Raw genomic sequence first — 22,199 nt, 5'->3', positions numbered from 1 at the left:
CAAATATCCCAAGGGTAAACCAAATTAATTTGGCGACGGTTTCCAACATTTAAATATTTCTTTTTTTAAAGAAAAAATTATGTACTGTGACCATGGCTTCACTATTAAGTTAAATTATAGTCACATTCCTTATGACAATTATGTCGGAATATGGTTTATAACATTTCCACAGTTTTGTCAAAAACTGAATTATTCATTAATTTATAAAATCACAAGAGCCTTCCGTAGGACCAAATTCAGGAGCAAATCTCCAAGGTCATAGAACGTGTCAGTACTGAAATTAAACGTAAAAGTAATAACAGATAAAAATCAAGTGTTTATGAACCCGAAAAAGTCAGTCCATAAGTTAAAGTAAACACAATCAACAATACAACAAGAATCAACTTAATTTTTCAACGAACTCTTCAACAGAATAGAAGGAGCGGCCCATGAGGAAACTCCTCAGTTTCGATTTGAAAGCGCGTGAATTACTGCTAAGGTTTTTGAATTATTGTGATAGCTTTTTGAAAATTGATGCAACAGTATACTGCACACCTTTCTACACAAGAACTAAGGAAGTCGAACCCAAATGCATGTTGGATTTCTGCCGCGTATTAACTGAGTGGAAGCTGCTTATTCTTGGGAATCAACTAATATTGTTAACAAAAATGACAGTAAGGAATATATATATTGAGAGGACAAAGCCAAAATACCCAGACTCGTGAACAGGGCTCGACAAGAGGTTCGTGAACTTATACCACGTATTGCCCGAACAGCCCCTTCTGAGCCAAAAATATCCTTTTAGAATGGGAAGATTTACCCCAAAATAAAATGCCATACAACATAAGCGAATGAAAATAAACAAAGTAGACTAATTTTCGTGTCGAATGATCACTCACTTCAGATACCGTTCAAATAGCAAAAATGGCAGCACTAAGTCTTCGAACAAGATCTTGAATGTGGACTTTCCACGACAATTTACCATCTATCTGAACACCCAGAAATTTGAACTGTTCAGTTTCACTAATCATATTCCAATTCTGCGAAATTAAAACGTCAGGTTTTGTTGAATTGTGTGTTAGAAACGGTAGTAACTGAATCTTACTGTGATTTAGCGTTGGTTTATTTTCTATAAGCCATGGAATTAGGTCATGAAGTGCACTATTTGAAACCGAGCCAATGTTGCACACAACTGCCAAGCTAGTGTCATCAGCAAACAGAAATGTTTTGGAGTTCCCCATAATACTAGAGGGCATATCATGTATACAGACAAGGAACAGAAGAGGCCCCAAAACTGATCCCTGGGGCACCCGCCACCCCCACTTGACTGTACCCCACTCAGACCCCACCCCACATCACAGCCATTCTCTACACTGTGAATAATGACCTTTTGTTGTTCAAATGGCTCTGAACACTATGGGACTTAACAGCTGAGGTCATCAGTCCCCTAGAACTTAGAACTACTTAACCCTAACTAACCTAAGGACATCACACATATCCATGCCCGAGACAGGATTCGAGCCTGCGACTGTAGCGGTCGCGCGGTTCCAGACTGAAGGTCTAGAACCGCTCAGCCACTCCGGCCAGCCCTTTTGCTGTCTGTTGCTACAATAAGAGTTGAACCAATTGTGAGCTACTCCCCATATTCCGAAATGGTCCAACTTCTGGAGCAGTATTTTGTGATCAACAAAATCAAACGCCTTAGTTAAAAAAAACAGCCTAGCGTCCGAGACCTTTTGTTTAACTCATCCAGTATCGCATAGAGAAAAGAGAATATAGGCTTTTCAGTTGTTGAACGACTTCTAAAGCCGAACTGTACATTTGATAACAAATCGTGTGATCAATTATCGTACATACACAGCCTTTTCAATATCGTTAGCAAACACTGATGGCATAGATAAAGGTCTAACATTGTCTACATTATCCCTTTTTTTCCTTTTTATAAAGCGGCTTTGCTACTAAGTAATTTAATCGTTCAGGTGACTGACCATTCCTAAAGGAAAAATTACAAGTATGGCTAAATACAGGGCTAACATGTGCAGCACAACACTTTAATATTCTGCTAGGAGTCGCGCGGGTATCTGTGTGGTCTTGGGCGCCTTGCCACGGTTCACGCGGCTCCCCCTGTTGGGGGTTCGAGCCTAGGGACCGATGATCTCTGCAGTTTGGTCCCATATACCTTACCACAAATTTCCAAAAAATATCCTGCTAGGCACTCCATCATATCCATGGGAGTCCTTAGTCTTCAGTGTTTTAATTATTGACTCAATCTCCCCCTTGTCTGTATCACAGAGGAGTATTTCAGACACCAATCTCGGAAAGGCATTTGCCAAGAGAGTTATATAATTCCCTGTAGAAACTAAATTTTTATTTAATTCACTAGCAGTGCTTAGAAAATTATTGTTAAATACTGTACATACATCCGATTTTTTTCCCGAGGGCATGCAGCTTTAGGAAAGCTGCATCAAACCAGTCTCAGGACTGAAGACCACAACAACAACAACAACAACAACAACATATCTGATTTATCAGTAACAAAAATATTTTTACTACGAACTGACTTTATATGGTCGACCTTGTGCTGCTGATCACACTTCCTTCACCCCTGACGATATGGTTTTAATTGTATCGTCTGAATTAGCTATTATATTTACGTACCACATGCTCTTTGCCTTCCTAATAACATTTTAAACACCTTACAGTACTGTTTGTAATCGGCTACTGTAACTTGATTGTGACTACTTGTAACGTTTTGATATAATTCCTTGACGAGGTTAAAAAAAACTCTCTATTTCTGTTGGATTAAGTGTCTTACATAGTTTTTAATTATATATGACATTTGTTTGAGTACAAAAGCCTTTTGATGTTAAAATTTGTGCATCATGGTCTGAAAGGCCATTCACCCTGTTACTAACAGAATGTCCATCTAGTAATGAAGAATGAATGAAAATATTCTCTATGTCTGTGCTACTGTTTGCCTGCACCCTAGTTGGAAAAAACACAATCTGCATCAGATCATACGTTCGGTATTAACATCACTGTACTCCTTCAGCCAGGGATGCTGCTCTAAGGAGATGGCATGGTTAATTCTAAGAATTTGCATCCCCAACCTGAGACACTGCTGGAGGTTCCTGTAGTGTAGAATACACATCTGCTTACCCTTTAGCGATGTCATCAGCTTGGGGATAGAACCATTTTCCGAAACTAGGCGCTCCAGACACATTGCCAGTCACTGTGCTCATCATGCAGTTCGGTGGGACTTCCAGGTCTGTTCCAGGACATATCACCTACCAGCATCATCAGCCGCATTTGTGCATATCTGGCGTCCATGTAAGTTTGTGTAGCCAGAGATTCTCTTGCCATTTAGCGCTAAGGCGAGGGGGAGGTGGGGCTGAAGGGACGCCACATGGGGTTGATGGCGGTACAAATTTACAATTCCCAGGAAATGACGAAGTTCATGGTAATCTGGGGAGCGAGATAGTTGGCAAACGAACTCTGTGTGATCAGGGTTGGTCAAATGCCAGAGGCATTCACAATGTGGCCTAGGAATGTAACATCGATTTGTTGAGGTTCACACTTGTCATTTTTATCATGATACTGTTATCAGCTAGCGTAGTGAGAACTTGTTTGAGGTGAGACGAATCAGTGTTTAAGTCAGCTGAGAATATTAATATGCTGTCGAGGTACGCACAGCAAAATGACAACTTGAAGAGTCCTCTGTCAGTAAACCATTGCCACATGTGGGCTGCATTTTTTGAGTCTGTATGGCATACAAAGGAGCTCAAATAGGCCAGAAGGTGAGATTATAGCCGTCTCACAGATGTCCTCAGGGCATACAGGGATGCGTTGGTAAACTTTCTTGCAGTCAACGATGCTAAACACTGTAGGAACAGCGAGGTAGTGAAATCCTTAATGATAGCTACAGGGTAATTATCTATGATGGAACGAGCATTGAGGGTGCAATAATCACACACAGTCTGCCTAAACCATCTTTCTTGGGAACGAAATACATTGGTGATGCATAGCAACTGTCTGATGGACGTATTGTGCCCATCTGAAGGAATTCGTCCACTGCGACCTTTGTCATATGGAGATGATCAGTGGGTAGTCTGCGGGGGCGTTGACCCACCAGGGGCCCGGGGGCTGTTCTGATTTGGTGCACTATTCCATTCTTAACTGCAGATATAACAAACAAGTCCCAAGGAGAGAGGCGCTGAGAGGTGTTGCGCAATGTGCAAGCTAGTCACTAATCTATAGTATCTCCGAGGGTGCAGCAGGAGCGTCAAGCAACTGATCTTGGCACGCGGCCAGTGCAGGTCTGTGGGCAATGGCAGAAGGAGAGGAATGCACACACCTGAGGAGGTGGCTTGTCTCAGTCTCTCAGCCACAGGGATGCAGTGGAAACACATTTTATTGTCATTCAGGAGTTGCGTTCAAGCTGCATGAGTGTCCAAGTGGAGCTGCTAAATGTCGTGGATGAGTTCAGTGTAAATGATGCACTGTTGCAAGCACTGCCCAGCAGAAGATCATTGAGTTCCACGATCCGGTCGCAGGTTGGTGTCCTCGTGACACATTGTTAAGGTGACTGGATCGCAAATTCCCTTGACAAAATATCTGGAAGGTGAGTGAGTTAACCCGCCCATGTGGAGTGAGGAAACAAAGTGTGAGGCCTGAAACAAATTGGCACAGAGAACTGGTTCACTCACGTTAGCGATAACGAAGGTCCAAATGAACGGCGAGGCGAATCAGAAGTAGAATGTGCGGGAATGAGAACCACTAACAGGAATGACAGTCATTGGCGGCCTTCAGTTGGATCTGCGGCCTGTTTGACGTTGGTAGGGACGGTGAAGGTGAGTAAGTGATAAGCTGAGAACTGGTGTCAACGAGAAGGTGAAGGCCACTGTTCTGGATGAAGATATACACTACTGGCCATTAAAATTGCTACACCAAAAAGAAATGCAGAAGGTAAACAGGTATTCATTGGACAAATATACTATACTAGAACTGACATGTGATTAAATTTTCACGCAATTTGGGTGCATAGAGCCTGAGAAATCACTACCCAGAACAACCACCTCTGGTCATAAGAAGTCTTGATACGCCTGGGCATTGAGTCAAACAGCTTGGATGGCGTGTACAGGTACAGCTGTCCATGCAGCTTCAACACGATACCACAGTTCATCAAGAGTAGTGACTGGCGTATTGTGACGAGCCAGCTACTCGGCCACCATTGACCAGATGTTTTCAGTTGGTGAGAGATCTGGAGAATGTGCTGACCAGGGCAGCGGTCGAACATTTTCTGTATCCAGAAAGGCCCGTACAGGACCTGCAACATGCGGTCGTGCATTATCCTGCTGAAATGTAGGGTTTTGCAGGGATTGAATGAAGGGTCGTAACACATCTGAATGTAACGTCCACTGTTCAAATTGCCGTCAATGCGAACAAGAGATGACCGAGACGTGTAGCTAATGGCACCCCATACCATCACGACGGGTGATATGCCAGTATGGCGATGACGAATACACGCTTCCAATGTGTGTTCACCATGATGTCGACAAACACGGATGCGACCATCACGATGCTGTAAACAGAACCTGGATTCATCCGAAAAAAAATGACGTTTTGCCATTCGTGCACCCAGGTTCGTCGTTGAGTACACCATCGCAGGCGCTCCTGTCTGTGATGCAGCGTCAAGGGTAACCGCAGCCATGGTCTCCGAGCTGATAGTCCATGCTGCTGCAAACGTCGTCGAACTGTTCGTGCAGATGGTTGTTGTCTTGCAAACGTCCCCATCTGTTGACTCAGAGATCGAGACGTGGCTGCACGATCCGTTACAGCCATGCGGTTAAGATGCCTGTCATCTCGACTGCTAGTGATACAAGGCCGTTGGGATCCAGCACGGCGTTCCGTATTACCCTCCTGAACCCACCGATTCCGTATTCTGCTAACAGTCATTGTATCTCGACCAACGGGAGCAGCAATGTCGCGATACGATAAACCGCAATCGCGATAGGCTACAATCCGACCTTTATCAAAGTCGGAAACGTGATGGTACGCATTTCTCCCCCTTACACGAGGCATTACAACAACGTTTCACTAGGCAATGCCGGTCACCTGCTGTTTGTGTATGAGAAATCGGTTGGAAACTTTCCTCATGTCAGCACGTGGTATGTGTCGCCACCGGCGCAACCTTGTGTGAATGCCCTGAGAAGCTAATTATTTGCATATCACAGCATCTTCTTCCTGTCGGTTACATTTCGCGTCTGTAGCACGTCATCTTCGTGGTGTAGCAATTTTAATGGCCAGTCGTGTATATTCTGTTGTTCAAAGAAGCGTGATGTGTTGAGGAGTACGAGACGTTCTCGTGATGATCGAGGCAACTTATGCGCCCGACACAGCCTGGGGCACCTCTCGGTGGCTATGCACCAAGTTTGGCTGCTGGCAGTGCTGTCGGCTATTGCATGGGGCATCCCCTGGCATGTGGCGCAGTGGGGGCCACAATGTGCCAGTGTGGGTGTTGACCGTGCTGCCTGCAGTGCCGTCAACATCGGGCGGGTTCGGAAATGCTCGGCGGCGGTCGTAGGTAGCAGGCGCTCGTGGCGATACTGCGTCGCCCCCCACACTATTATTGTTGCCATTGTTGATTCGTTGTCGATGTTGAATAAGTGCCAGGCGAAGACGAGCGTTCAGCGGTTGATAGCCACTTCCTAATGCCACCATTTGAACTTGAGGCAGGTTGTTCAACCACTCAAAGCGCCTTTAAGGCCTCGTTAGACGTGGGATGCGGGTCGATCTCCATGAGGAGGCGCTGCCACAGCTCAGATGGGATCTCGTCCTGTTAATGTTCATCGTACATCACGTGATACAACTGCTCCTCGGGAGTACGTCACAACCGCCGTAGGAGCATCGTTTTCGCTGTCAGGTATTTGTCGCTGGGAAGGGGTGCGAGAAACATGTCAGTGATGGTGTCTGCTTGGCTGTCCGGGTGGCTGAGCAGAGCGACGTATTTCTTGTCGTCGGTGAAGATAGCGTTCGCGGCGAACACCTTTCCACGATAGCGAACCAAAGCTGAGGGTTATCAGTTCGGAATGGCAGAAACTTGAGTTGTGATGCCACATCTCGTTCCTCAGAACAGCTTAGTGGCAGCAAGGCTGTGTCCGCAAGATGTGTGTGCAACGAATCTTGACGGACAGCTGATGTGGCAGCTGGTAGTGCAGCCTGCTGCGTGAAACACGGACCGCACGGCGCGGTCCATTGCGTGTGAATGACACACGTTTGGAAGATTAAACTCGTGGAGCACAAGGTATACTATTCGTGTTCGCTGTTGCCGAAGAACGTGTAATAGCGTCATGATTCGCGAGGTTCGCGGCACAATTGGTGCAAGGAGGTCACATTGTCGGAACGGAGCAAATGAATTCGCATGAATGAACAGCACACGGAAGTCAGTGTCATCAACTGTAGAACTGCGGTACGTAATTATGACGAATAATCGAGAACATCGTAAGTACGGAGAACAAAACACACGACGCGATATTCAGTATACGAGAATGTACAACTGCTTGCTATGAAGTCACAGACCCAACTGCTGAGTCAGAGAGAATCTGCATTGTACTTCTCGCCGGTCAGTGATCGTGCTCTACGCACATCGTCTATATCGTATGCTCCGAATATTCATAATTCATCTTCAGTCGAACTTTATAAGCATGATGTAAACATTTCCTTCAAAAGTGTCATTTGACAGACGTTTCAGTTCAAAAATGGTTCAAATGGCTCTGAGCACTATGGGACTCAACTTCTGAGGTAATCAGTCCCCTAGAATTTAGAACTACTTAAACCTAGCTAACCTAAGGACACTACACACATCCATGCCCGAAGCAGGATTCGAACCTGCGACCGTAGCGGTCGCGCGGTTCCAGACTGTATACCAGGTAAACTGTTTTTTTCTTCGAAGTAGTGTCCTATACCTCATAAACTATACATACTGACATCAGTTAAGAGCTCGAGTTTCGTCAGAAGTGCAGTTGACGAATTTTGGAACCCATTACATTCATTTTCAACAACTTCTTTAAAAATTTGTGATTATTAATATGCTGTAGTTACCGGTAATGGTACACTCCCGGAAATTGAAATAAGAACACCGTGAATTCATTGTCCCAGGAAGGGGAAACTTTATTGACACATTCCTGGGGTCAGATACATCACATGATCACACTGACAGAACCACAGGCACATAGACACAGGCAACAGAGCATGCACAATGTCGGCACTAGTACAGTGTATATCCACCTTTCGCAGCAATGCAGGCTGCTATTCTCCCATGGAGACGATCGTAGAGATGCTGGATGTAGTCCTGTGGAACGGCTTGCCATGCCATTTCCACCTGGCGCCTCAGTTGGACCAGCGTTCGTGCTGGACGTGCAGACCGCGTGAGACGACGCTTCATCCAGTCCCAAACATGCTCAATGGGGGGCAGATCCGGAGATCTTGCTGGCCAGGGTAGTTGACTTACACCTTCTAGAGCACGTTGGGTGGCACGGGATACATGCGGACGTGCATTGTCCTGTTGGAACAGCAAGTTCCCTTGCCGGTCTAGGAATGGTAGAACGATGGGTTCGATGACGGTTTGGATGTACCGTGCACTATTCAGTGTCCCCTCGACGATCACCAGTGGTGTACGGCCAGTGTAGGAGATCGCTCCCCACACCATGATGCCGGGTGTTGGCCCTGTGTGCCTCGGTCGTATGCAGTCCTGATTGTGGCGCTCACCTGCACGGCGCCAAACACGCATACGACCATCATTGGCACCAAGGCAGAAGCGACTCTCATCGCTGAAGACGCCACGTCTCCATTCGTCCCTCCATTCACGCCTGTCGCGACACCACTGGAGGCGGGCTGCACGATGTTGGGGCGTGAGCGGAAGACGGCCTAACGGTGTGCGGGACCGTAGCCCAGCTTCATGGAGACGGTTGCGAATGGTCCTCGCCGATACCCCAGGAGCAACAGTGTCCCTAATTTGCTGGGAAGTGGCGGTGCGGTCCCCTACGGCACTGCGTAGGATCCTACGGTCTTGGCGTGCATCCGTGCGTCGCTGCGGTCCGGTCCCAGGTCGACGGGCACGTGCACCTTCCGCCGACCACTGGCGACAACATCGATGTACTGTGGAGACCTCACGCCCCACGTGTTGAGCAATTCGGCGGTACGTCCACCCGGCCTCCCGCATGCCCACTATACGCCCTCGCTCAAAGTCCGTCAGCTGCACATACGGTTCACGTCCACGCTGTCGCGGCATGCTACCAGTGTTAAAGACTGCGATGGAGCTTCGTATGCCACGGCAAACTGGCTGACACTGACGGCGGCGGTGCACAAATGCTGCGCAGCTAGCGCCATTCGACGGCCAACACCGCGGTTCCTGGTGTGTCCGCTGTGCCGTGCGTGTGATCATTGCTTGTACAGCCCTCTCGCAGTGTCCGGAGCAAGTATGGTGGGTCTGACACACCGGTGTCAATGTGTTCTTTTTTCCATTTCCAGGAGTGTATTAACTAAAGATGTGCTGGGTTGATACACTACGAAATGTTTGTTCACAGTGGACGTACCACTCGAAAAAACATAGTGCGAAATGCAGCATAATGTGTAACAATTGGACCTTGCCCTACAGTAGGACAGACGCTAAGAGCAGAGAGAAATAATCTCTTGTTTTTAGCCATCAAGAAGAAAGATGCTGCCCATCAGAACAGAAAACCATGTAAAATTTTATAAATGATAATCCTTTTGCTATTTGATCATTAATTTTATTTCCTCTTTGGAACTACTGCAATTTCGACTCTAGCCAATTTCAAGTGCTTGGGGAGATCCATTATTAATCTTCCGAAATTACATTGTGTGTGTAACATATTTCGAAAGAATAATATTGAATTTACATTTACATCTTCATCTACATCTCTACTCTGCAAACCACCGTGAAGTGCATGGTAGAGAGTACTTGCATTGTACAGTTATTAGGGTTTTTTCCCCGTTTCATTCATTTAAGGAGAGTGGGAAGAATGTTTGTTTGAATGCCTCTGTCCTTGCAGTAATTATTCTGATCTTATCCTCACGATCCCTATGTGAGTGATTAGGAGTGATTAGGAGTGGACTTTAGTATATTGCTAGAGTCATCATTTAAAACCGGTTCTTGAAACTTTGTTAATAGACTTCCTCGGGATAGTTACATCTATCTTCAAGAGTCTTCCAGTTCAGTTCGTTCAGTATCTCTGACACACTCCCACGGATCAAACGTGCTGCCCTTCTCTGTATGCGTTCAATATCACCTTTCAGTCTTACTTTGTGCGGGTCTCACACACTTGGACAATATTCTAGAACCCCTCGCATGAGTGATCTGTAAGTAATTTGCATTGTGCACTACCTCAGCACTGTACCAATAAACCGAAGTCTACCACCTACTTTATCCGCGACTGAGCTTAGGTGATTATTCAGTTTCATATCTCATAAAAGGAGGTTGTGTACATGGAAGAAGCCTGGAGCTACTGACAGGTTTCAGATAGATTATGTAATGGTAAGACAGATATTTAGGAATGACATTTCCAGGGGCAGATGTAGACTCTGACCACAATCTATTGGCTATGAACTGTAGATTAAAACTGAAGAAACTGCAAAAAGGTGGGAATTTAAGGAGATGGGACCTCGATAAACCGACTAAGCCAGAGGTTGTACAGAGTTTCAGGGAGAGCATAAGGGAACAATTGACAGGAATGAGGGAAAGAAATACAGTAGAAGAAGAATGGGTAGCTTTGAGGGATGAAGTAGTGAAGGCAGCAGAGGATCAAGTAGGTAAAAAGACGAGGGATAGTAGAAATCCGTGCGTAACAGAAGAAATATTGAATTTAATTGATGAAAGGAGAAAATATAAAAATGCAGTAAATGAAGCAGGCAAAAAGGAATACAAACTTCTCAAAAATGAGATCAACAGGAAGTGCAAAATGGCTAAGCAGGGATGGCTAGAGGACAAATGTAAGGATGTAGAGGCTTATCTCACTAGGGGTAAGATAGATACTGCCTACTGGAAAATTAAAGAGACCTTTGGAGAAAAGAGAGCCACTTGTATGAATATCAAGAGCTCGGATGGAAACCCAGTTCTAAGCAAAGAAGGGAAAGCAGATAGGTGGAAGGAGTATATAGAGGGTCTATACAAGGGCGGTGTACTTGAGGACAATATTATGGAAATGGAAGAGGATGTAGATGAAGATGAAATGGGAATAAGAATAATACTGCGTGAAGAGTTTGACAGAGCACTGAAAGACCTGAGCCGAAACAAGGCCCCCGGAGTAGGCAACATTCCATTAGAACTACTGACAGCCTTGGGAGAGCCAGTCCTGACAAAACTCTACCATCTGGTGAGCAAGATGTATGAGACAGGCGAAATACAATCAGACTTCAAGAAGAATATAGTAGTTCCAATCCCAAAGAAAGCAGGTGTTGACAGATGTGAAAATTACCGAACTATCAGTTTAATAAGTCACAGCTGCAAAATACTAACGCGAATTCTTTACAGACGAATGGAAAAACTGGTAGAAGCCGACCTCGGGGAAGATCAGTTTGGATTCCGTAGAAATATTGGAACACGTGAGGCAATACTGACCTTACGACTTATCTTAGAAGAAAGATTAAGGAAAGGCAAACCTACGTTTCTACCATTTGTAGACATAGAGAAAGCTTTTGACAATGTTGACTGGAATACTCTCTTTCAAATTCTGAAGGTGGCAGGAGTAAAATACAGGGAGTGGAAGGCTATTTACAATTTGTATAGAAACCATTTGGCAGTTATAAGAGTTGAAGGGCATGAAAGGGAAGCAGTGGTTGGGAAGGGAGTGAGGCAAGGTTGTAGCATCTCCCGGATTTTAGTCAATCTGTATATTGAGCAAGCAGTAAAGGAAACAAAAGAAAATTTCGGAGTAGGTACTGAAATGCATGGAGAAGAAATAAAAACTTTGAGGTTCGCCAATGACATTGTAATTCTGTCAGAGACAGCAAAGGACTCTGAAGAGCAGTTGAACGGAATGGACAGTGCCTTGAAAGGAGGATATAAGATGAACATCAACAAAAGAAAAACGAGGATAATGGAATGTAGTCGAATTAAGTCGGGTGATGCTGAAATGAGACACTTAAAGTTGTAAAGGAGTTCTGCTATTTGGGGAGCAAAATAGCTGATGATGGTCGAAGTAGAGAGGATATAAAATGCAGACTGGCAATGGCAAGGAAAGCGTCTCTAAGGAAGAGAAATTTGTTAACATCGAGTATAGATTTAAGTGCCAGGAAGTCGTTTCTGAAAGTATTTGTATGGAGTGTAGGCATGTATGGAAATGAAACATGGACAACAAATAGTTTGGACAAGAAGAGAACAGAAGCTTTCGAATTGTGGTGCTACAGAAGAATGCTGAAGATTAGCTGGGTAGATCACATAACTAATGAGCTTTTGAATAGGATTGGAGAGAAGAGAAGTTTGTGGCACAACTTGACTAGAAGAAGGGATCGGTTGGTAGGACATGTTCTGGGGCATCAAGGGATCACCAATTTATTATTGGAGAGCAGCGTGGAGGGTAAAAATTTGAGAGGGAGACCAAAAGATGAATACACTAAGCAGATTCAGAAGGATGTAGGTTGCAGTAGGTACTGGGAGATGAAGAAGCTTGCACAGGATAGAGTAGCATGGAGAGGTGCATCAAACCAGTCTCAGGACTGAAGACCACAACAACACAACATCTCTACAATGTGTTAACCCAGGTATCTGTACGAGCTGGAAGAATGCAACTGTTACTCTTTGCTATTATAGTCAAAGGATGCTACGTTTTTTAGTTTTTTGAAGTGCACAGTTTCTGAACATTTAAAGCAAGTCGCCAATCTTTGTACCACTTTGAAATCGTATCAAGATCTGACTCAATATTTATCCATATTCTTTCAGTCAGAAATAGCTACATCATCTGGAAAAAGTCTGAGGAATCACTTGAAAATAACTTCAGAGACTAAATTACAATTGTGTAAAAAAAGGAATAAAATAAAAGTGAAGTTTCAGAAGCATTATCTTTTTAGTGCAAATGCAGGGCTAAGTCACGTGGTAGAGGACTTAGGGTTTTTATGTAAAGACTTTACGAAAGTATTGATAGTGGGTGGGGCGGGAAACAGTTTGGACAGGGATGGGCCATATGACGTATGTGGTAACCCGGACAAAATAGCTTCCCTGACTCGTGGTACCAACGTACACTTTGTCGAACTGTTCTGTCGTCGTGATCGACCACACCTTGACGGAGCTGTGAGGCGAATCAATTTGAGGTTACGGATGGCTCTGAGGGCAGCCAACTTTGCTCATGTTTTGTAAATAAAATTGCCTTTTCCTGCTGCCATTTAATTTATTCATCCCAGACGTGTTTCGCCTTTTTCTTGTTCTAAGGCATTATCAGTGGGATGATTTGCTGATCTTCGTTTCTTCTCATCTGGTCTGGAGGTCGCACAACCACTTTATTACTGACATATAAGCACAAATTTGCGTTCTGACCTCCTTCACACTGTTCACCATGTTTCTCTTTCTTTTTGTGGTGTACTATTGTTCTTTTGCCATTCGATATAACTATTTCGTCGCACACTGCTTTTCACAACGTAAATATTGCAACTCCATTACTTTTTTTGGATTTATGCTGCACTGATCCCTTAGGTTTACGGTTTATATTATAACATAGTAGAGGCCAATTCCCCTGCTGTCACCATTCTCAAAAATAATAGAAGTAATTTTGAAAGACAGTTTAATGAATTACCTGAATAAATATAATCTCTTAAGCTAATCACAGTTTCGTTTCCGAAGCGGCAGAAATACGGAGTTAGCCATAGTAGAACACACAAAAGGTGTACTTAGATGCTCTTGACAACGATGAGTCACAGGCATATTTTTGGATCTTTCTAATGACTTTGATACACTCGACCATAAGATTCTATCAAATAAATTAGAAGCATTAGGAATAAGAACGGTAGCTAATGACTGTTTTCGATAATACCTAGCAGATAGGGTACAAAGAGCAAAGATAACACATACTTCAAATAGATTAAACCACTTATCAGAACCAAAATACATTAATATAGGGGCTCCGCAAGGTAGCATATTAGGACCAGTACTACTACTGATATACATCAACGACTTTTCCAGTAGTGTTACTCCTGGTGAAAAAATTCTCTTCGCTGATGACAGCAATATTAATCACTGAGAAAAGGAGAGAACTTCTTGCAGAGAAAGCAAATGAAACTCTCAAGGAGATTTACAGTTGATTAATAAGCAGTAAAGTGACATTGAACATAAAAAACTAATGCTATGAATTTCAATTTGAAGAGGAAAAATGAGAATGTTAAGTTAAATGTAGATGGCACCTCTATAGACTGTGTAACAAATGCAGAATTTCTAGGAATAATATTGATCCTCAGTTGAAGTGGTGTGAACACACAAAGGTACCTGCAAACAGAATGTCATCAGCATGTTATGCCCCTAGAATCCTACCATCAATGTATAACATGCAGTTTCTTTTAGTTACATACTATTCATATGTACACTCAGTTCTTAGCTATGGCATTCTTTTTTGGGGAACAAATGCATGAAATATGGACGCAATCTTCAAACTACAGAAAAGAGCCATAAGAATAACAACCAAAAATAGTAGTCGAGCTCACTGTAAAGATCTGTTCAAAACACTGGGGATTTTAACTACTCTGTGTGAATACATTTATCAGTCACCCTTACGTATCAAAAGTAACTTTGGTAATTACTGCACATACAGCTCTGTCCATGACCATGACAATTACATTCACCAAGAAAAAATAAACATAAAACTCAAAACAGCATTTTCTACCAAGGAATAAAACTGTGCCTTAAATTACTAAAATAATTTCAAAAATACACTTGTTTAAAAAGGAAGCTAAAAGTACCTGTTAAGCAATACATTGTATACAGTGAAGGAGCACTTAGATAAATCAGAGTAGGGGTTTGGTAAAAAAAGTGTTACAAATAAATAATAATAATGACTATAAAAATCCAACATTCCACACAAGACCTTCACACTACATTTTTTCCCTTCTTTTTTCCTTTTCTAGAAGTACTTACCCCAAGCTATGCAAAGCACAATACTAACACCTCTTCCTCTTTCTGAGCTCAATATCTCACTCATTATAGAGGGATGCTTACTCAGATAATCTGAATAGCAAATGGGAAGTTGCGGTACAGAAAATGACCCACAGATTACCACTGTATGTGTGTATAATGAGTGAAGTGTTACGATACAACGTGTGGCTAAAACATGTCTCCGCAATATCCTTTCTTCCAGGAGTGCTAGTAGTGCAAGAAGAGCTTCTGTGAAGTTTGGGAAATAGGAGACGAGGTACTGGCAGAATTGAAGCTGTGAGGACGGGACGTGAGTCGTTCTTGGGTAGCTCAGTTGGTAGAGCACTTGCCCACGAAAGGCAAAGGTCCTGAGTTCGAGTCTCGGTCCAGCACACAGTTTTAATCTGTCAGGAAGTTTCAATGTGTGTATAGTGTGTGTGCAGTGACTTATAGGGAGTTGTGAGTAAACAGTGTGGCATTACATTATTTAATAAGTTATTTGTTAAAAAAGTATTGTGTACCAGGAGTAAAGCTAACGATTGTCGCTAACTATAAGTTATTTAAAATTGATCTAAACTTGTAAATACTTCGGCATGTCCTACATCTTTGTAAAAAGAGATCTACAGATGAATAAAGCTACTACTACTACTACTTCTTACTAGTATCTGTTCACAACGTACTGAACGCGGTTCCCTAGCTCTGGATCGGATAAGTCGATCGATTTCTCTCGACAGCAAGTGTTTTGTGTCCGCCCACTGCCAACATTAACGATCCAACAATATAGAACCTATGTAACGAAGTGATTGTTGAGCAGTGCCATGTCAAACTACGCACGTGTTGTGCCAGCAATGCATGACAAAACGCGGCCTGTTCCTCCCGCAGTGCCCGGCCACGGCCAACCCTTAGCGTGCGTTGGAAGTGGGTGCTTGCGTCCGGCATATTTTGTTTGGCGGTTGCCACACTGCAGATAGAAAAGCAAAGAAACACGGATTTATACACGTGTAACATGTTGCAACATACTAGAAGAAAACAGCTCTTTCCTTATAGCAGGGCAATATTCAGTCTGAAGCAGATACTCTCCATAAGAGCAGAGTGACTAATGGAAGACGCAAGTGAAGTTCCTCCACAGAAACGGGGTGGCTAATGCATGACACGGGCGAAGTTAACGTTTACAAACACGGAGACGACCTTTGCAAAGCGTAACATTGAAAGATGATGATTTCCCGATAACAGAAAACTAGATGGACTTGAATTATGTGCAAAAATACTCACGTTAACGTTTCTGAATTTCCTGGCGGTGTTATGCATTTGTAATGGAAAAGTATATTAATGTGGAGTTACGTTGGCAACAACGGAGTATATTCACAATTAGAACGAACCAATCACAAAGTAAGGTTTATATGTTGTAACAGCAGCTACTGTGTAAATTACAGAGCCATCAACATTAGCATATAATGTCTCGTATCGTTGAAAGACAAATAACTCAGCAGTGACCTGCACAGAGCGAAAGTTTCATCTCTGTTCTACAGTTTGAGGTCATAATGATGTGTGTGAAATATAGAACGAATGTGAATTTTTTGTGAATTGTGTTTTATTCATCTCATGACGGACATTTGCAATCCATTTGGTTTGCGTACAGCAGACATGTCAAAAATCTGTAATACAGTTACAATGATTTTTACATTGATAAGTAATAGCAATACAACAAATAATAACACTATAAGGGATTTCTTGGAATGTTTAACACATTTTATCCAGCTCAAATTTCCAGTTTGTTCTGCATGAATTCATCAAATGAGTAACATTTCAGTGTCAGTACCTCATATAGCTTTCTTTTAAGTGAACCTAAATTCTAAATTCATCGGCATCAACTTATTCCCTTGTAATTTATTACGAATTTTCATTCCTATGTGTTGAGGGTCCCTGGGCATACAGTCTGAGGCAGTGGGTGGGGAGTATAAAATTTTCTTTGTTGTGAATGGACAAAATGGTTTCCCTCAAATAATTCATGTCTGAACTCTCAAGCTGCTGCAACTCCGATTGTTAATATCGGTGCAGTACTATTGACATATATTTTTTGTTGATTTGTACGTACCATGCGTTTATATTTCATGGTTATTAAATATTTTCCGTGTAACTCATTTAGTGGCGTGTACTGAACTTTTCGGACCGGTAAGCAGTTGTAAAAGAATAAAATGTCATTGTTAAATCTGAAATTACCTTATTTGCCACACTCAATTTTGTGAGCTATATACAGTTTACAGTTTTTGTGTCCCTTGTGTGTCAACCAGTGATGGAGATCATTGGTGTCAACAGATTACCTCAGTTAATGTACTACATGCAGGAGTAGTCAAAAGAAATCCAAAGAGTTGTACAGTTTCTCAGTATGCAGTTAAACTTAAAGAGTCCATTTGGCAATAAAATTCGACAAATCACGGACACTTTTACGGCACGTATCGCCAGCTGTGATCTTAAGCTTGGAAACCAAAAGGAAACAGATTCTTTTTTCCAATCTTTTATGGGTTTTGCGCAAGTTCCGGGCAACACTGGTTATAGTGGTCATCTAAAAGTTCCAGAAATAAGAGTAAAATGAATCCACCTTATAACTGCCCCATCACTGTGTCGAAAAATTTTACAGTAGTAGAATCTTACGTACAATTTCTGTTTCCAAAATTACCGCAGCGTTATGTGTAGGACGTTATGTCCATATATCGGCCATGAAGACCTTTCCTATATTCTTTTAAATCCGCCACGTTTGGTTTTAAAAATATCTTGGTATTAATTTGTGCTAAAGATTACCTGATGCCGTAAGCTCTGACTCGAAGTTGTATTAAAAAAGGAGTCAGTGAGAAGGAAAATACCTGCAAAAGCATACATTATTTTTTAATGTGTATGCCAAATTTCATGATGGTGTCCAAGTGAGAGGGCTTTAGAACTGTTATTAAGTTGTAATAATAATATTTTATTTAACATCGAATGATTCAGGTTGCAATTCTTGATATATAATACAATAATACATTCTTTTGAATACGTCATTGATTAACAAAATGATTAAGTTACAGATAAAATGTCTTACATAACACAATTTTGCTGCGCACTTCTTATTCTGCATGTAAGCATGATATTCTCGTAATGTGCAAAATAAATTTTGCAACAGGAATGTCTTCAGCTGAAATTTAATCTTCGTTGTGGGAAGGGTCATAACTGTACTGGGCAGTGCATTCACTAATTTTAAACCTGCATGTTGCCAACCTTTTCGTAGAGTGCTGTTCCGTGGCTGCTGATACAAAATTTTTCTTTACTTTCGGTGTTTTACTGATGCAAATAAAAAAATACGTGGGGCTGTAGTCCATTAAAAGTAAAATGGCTTTTAGGGTGTCCATGTTTACTACAGTTAGCACACCAATTTTTGGAAACAAGCTATGGCATGATTCCTTACGTTTTGTCCCACAGATTGTGATCATGATTTTTATTTGTCCCGTAAATTGTACAGGTGCATACTTGTAATATAGGACAGGTCATTTTGCTTGCATCTAGGCAATACACATATAATAGGCGATACAGTAATAACATACAATAGTTCACACAATATGTATATAGTGCTAAATGATTTACATTAGAGTTAAAAATATGTTTTTGTGAATCTCATATTGTAGGCCTACATGAGTAGTTTTAATGCTAGTTTAGTTCCTTACACTTATCTGTAATTCAAGCTTCTCTTATTGTGCATAACGTTTATTATTCACAATATGGACGTTTCCTCAATGTGTGCTCATGTAATCAAAACACTGTAGAATTATTCTTCTATCAAAAGTCTTTTTGGGAATGGTGGGAACATTATCTCAGTTTTGAGGTTTTGTAAGTATCTTGACAATGCTTGTATTAATCTTGTACCAATGTATTAAGGTTCATTGTCAAAATTTTGAAGCCTGTCTGAAATGAACCACCATTGTTTTCTGTTCCTTGTGTTATGAAGATGTTACAGTGGCCTCCAATTTTGTGGGATCTTGTAATGCAGTTATAACACTCTTGAGATATATACAGAGGAGATATATACGGTGATGGAGTTGTCAAAATATTAAGTTCTTCTAAACGAGTTTCTACAAGATTCTTTTTGCTTGTTTTGCAGTATAATTCGAATGACTTTCTTCTGTAGTGTGAATATTCTTTTCATCCCTGTGATGGTTGAGTTCCCCCATACTGCGATCCAATATTGCATGTATGCTTCAAAAAGTCCATGACAGACAGTGCACGAGAGGTGTTGATGTGCATACTGAGCAAGTTGTTTCACTACAAATATCACTGAGCTTAGCTTGTCAGATACAGTATTTATCTGCTGCTTCGAATTTAGCTCAGTGTCTATTGTTATGCCTAAAAATGTAGCTGAAGTTACTTCTCGCAGTTCTTTTTAACCTAGAAAAACATGTGGATGTAGGTTCAATGGCTTAAATGTATACACTAAGATTCTGTGTGTAGAGATAAGCACTTTAATGATCAGCTTGGTATCATTATACATAAACACACAGTGACTCCAATTCAAATGTTTGCAATGGACTGAAGGTCCGCGTGCTATCTGTCGCAAACCTCAAAGATGGCAGGAGCAGTACGAACATCTGGGTCTGTAGGTAGGGCCCATGCAAGTCATTACTGATGGGCGAGGGAGGGAGGGGAAGGAATGACAGTTCTTATGCCACACAAGTGGGCGTAATAAGTGACCCGGATCATCACAATTGGTTGGTGGGGGGGGGGGGGGGGGGAGTGAGAGGAATGGTGACAGTTAGGAGTCCTGTAGCATCGATGAAAGAAGAGATCACATTGATCTCTGCACCTGGGGGAAGGTGTTTGATGATAGAAAAGGAAGAGGTGGGAGGGATGTTGTTTGAGTGGGGAGGAGCATGAAGGATGAAAATGAAATTGTCACGTACCTTTAGAGAGATGTCATCCGGGGCAAAACGGGACACATCTGTTTGGAAGGTGAAAGAGCAAAAAGGGAAATGGGAAAAGTGGGTGAGTCGTGAGGAAGGGGAACACTCCCCATCAGGGGTTGGACTCTGGCAGGCTGGAGATGGAGCCAGTGTCGAGCAAGCATCTGGCGGCGAGACATCGGTGTCGTTGGAGACCTCATGCGGTGATGTAGGCAGCTCGACGGGGACAGGCTCGTCTGCAACTGAAACGGTGAGAGGTCGGTCGTGTAGGAGGATGTCAAATGTGTTCATTGCACACGTTAACACTTTATGGGGGCTGGGCATTATAAAGCTGCATGCACTGAGCCATTGCGTAACATCACATAATTGAACTTGTCTAGTTCATTGTGGATAAACAGAGCCAGAGTGGAGTGAGAACCGTGAGGCGACACACACTGTTGAGATATATGGGAGCACACCTGCTCTACTAGGGGAGGGAGTCCAGTGTCTGCAAGCGAAGGTAAGTCCTCGGCAAACTGGACTGGAAGGACCAATGGTTCACCATACAATATTTCGGCCAGAGAACCCTTGAGGTCCTCCCTGAAGAACACACGGATGCCCAGGAGAACCCGAGTAATGCGTCAGACCACAAGGAGTTGTGGCACATGAGAGCGGCTTTTAAGGTCCAATGCCACTGCTCCACGGGGCCATTTTTTTGGGGGTGGTAGGCAGTAGTCTGGAATCGTGCCACCCTACAGAGCTTGCATAATTTGGAGAAAAATATAGATTCAAATTGTCGGTCTTCATCTGTTGGATGAACAGCCGAAGCAAGAAATCCATGTGGCTTTGAAAGAATGAGCAACATAGTCTGCAGAAATGTCCACCATGGGGGTAGCCTCCACCCAACAGGTCGCCTTTTTGATAATTGACAAGATGTATCTATAGTTTTGTGAGGGGGACAGTGGACTGTCCGAATCGAGTTGTACATGTCTGAAGCGACCTGGAGGTACATCAAACCTGCCAGTATGGGGACACGTGTGCCTACCGACCTTGGAGACCTTGGAGCATTGGCATGCAACAAATGCTCATGTCCAGTCGCAGCACTGAGCTTCGATTCCAAGCCACACAAAGCATTCGGAGATAAGCCTGATTGTGGCCTTGATGCCTGGGTGGGTGAGGTTGTGCGTTGTGTCGAAAACCTGTCATCTCACAGATTATGTGATGAGTGGGTGAGGTGAACCAGTTGAGACATCACGCTTGACCCATGGAGCATGCGAGGCTCAATCTTAAGAGCCATGGAACTGTCTGTCAGTAATTTCATGATTTCTGCGTCATGGTGCTGCGCTCGGGCGAGTCCATCACAGTCAATTACAGTATCTATGGCAGAGATGCAGGAGAGCCAATTGGCCACGATGTTGTCTGCTTCCCATATGTGGCAAAAGTAATTTGTGTATTGAGCAATAAGGTCCATGTGGCAAGACCAGTGGGAAGGGGTGCCACAGGTGGGTTGCGTAAAATGTCTGAGGGGGACGGTGGTCGGTGAAGACCGTAATGTCTCTGCCCTCAGTCTCTTCACGGAAATAATGTATAGCCTCATACACAGCAATTAGCTCCCAGTCAAAAGCTGACCAATTCTTCCAGGAGGGTGATAATTTTTTTGAGAAGAAATGTAGGGGTTGAACTTTGTCTCCAACGTGCTGTTGCAGGACGGCCCCCATTGAAGAATCGCTGGCGTCCGTGGTGACGTAGATTTTGTCGTCTGCGATTGGATGAGCTAAGGTGACAGCTTGTGTGAGGACCTGTTTCCAATCCGCAAATGCACGCTCCATTTCCTTGGTCCACAGCACTTTGCTTGAGCCTGTTGTATGTGGGCCTGACGGGGCATCTGTCAGTGGTGTTTGTAGTGACGCAGCCTTAGGGATGTGGTGACGGAAGAAGTTAATCATCCCCAAAAAATGACGCAAATCATGGTATGTTTCAGATGGGGGTAGCTGTCAAACCAGCGCATCTCTGTCCAAGGTGGGTCTGATACCTGCAGCAAACACTTTGTGGCCAAGAAAAGTGACTGAAGTGCATTGGAGTTGCGATTTGTCCTCGTTGATTATCACACTGTTATCGAATAGGATACGAAACACTGTCTTGAGATTAATTTCATGTTGTTCTGCTTAAGATGAAAACATTAGAAT

The 22,199-nt window shown here is 43.0% G+C and overlaps 1 protein-coding gene across 1 annotated transcript in view; it reads left to right on the top strand.

Annotated features, from left to right (window-relative positions):
- LOC124798363 (receptor-type tyrosine-protein phosphatase kappa) overlaps nt 1-22,199 on the top strand; it is a 689,856-nt gene that overhangs the window by 418,915 nt on the left and 248,742 nt on the right. The window lies entirely within an intron of this gene.

This window comes from Schistocerca piceifrons, chromosome 5, assembly GCF_021461385.2.
Source record: "Schistocerca piceifrons isolate TAMUIC-IGC-003096 chromosome 5, iqSchPice1.1, whole genome shotgun sequence".
Lineage (NCBI taxonomy): Eukaryota > Metazoa > Arthropoda > Insecta > Orthoptera > Acrididae > Schistocerca > Schistocerca piceifrons.
This window is presented reverse-complemented; position numbering and strand designations above follow the sequence as displayed.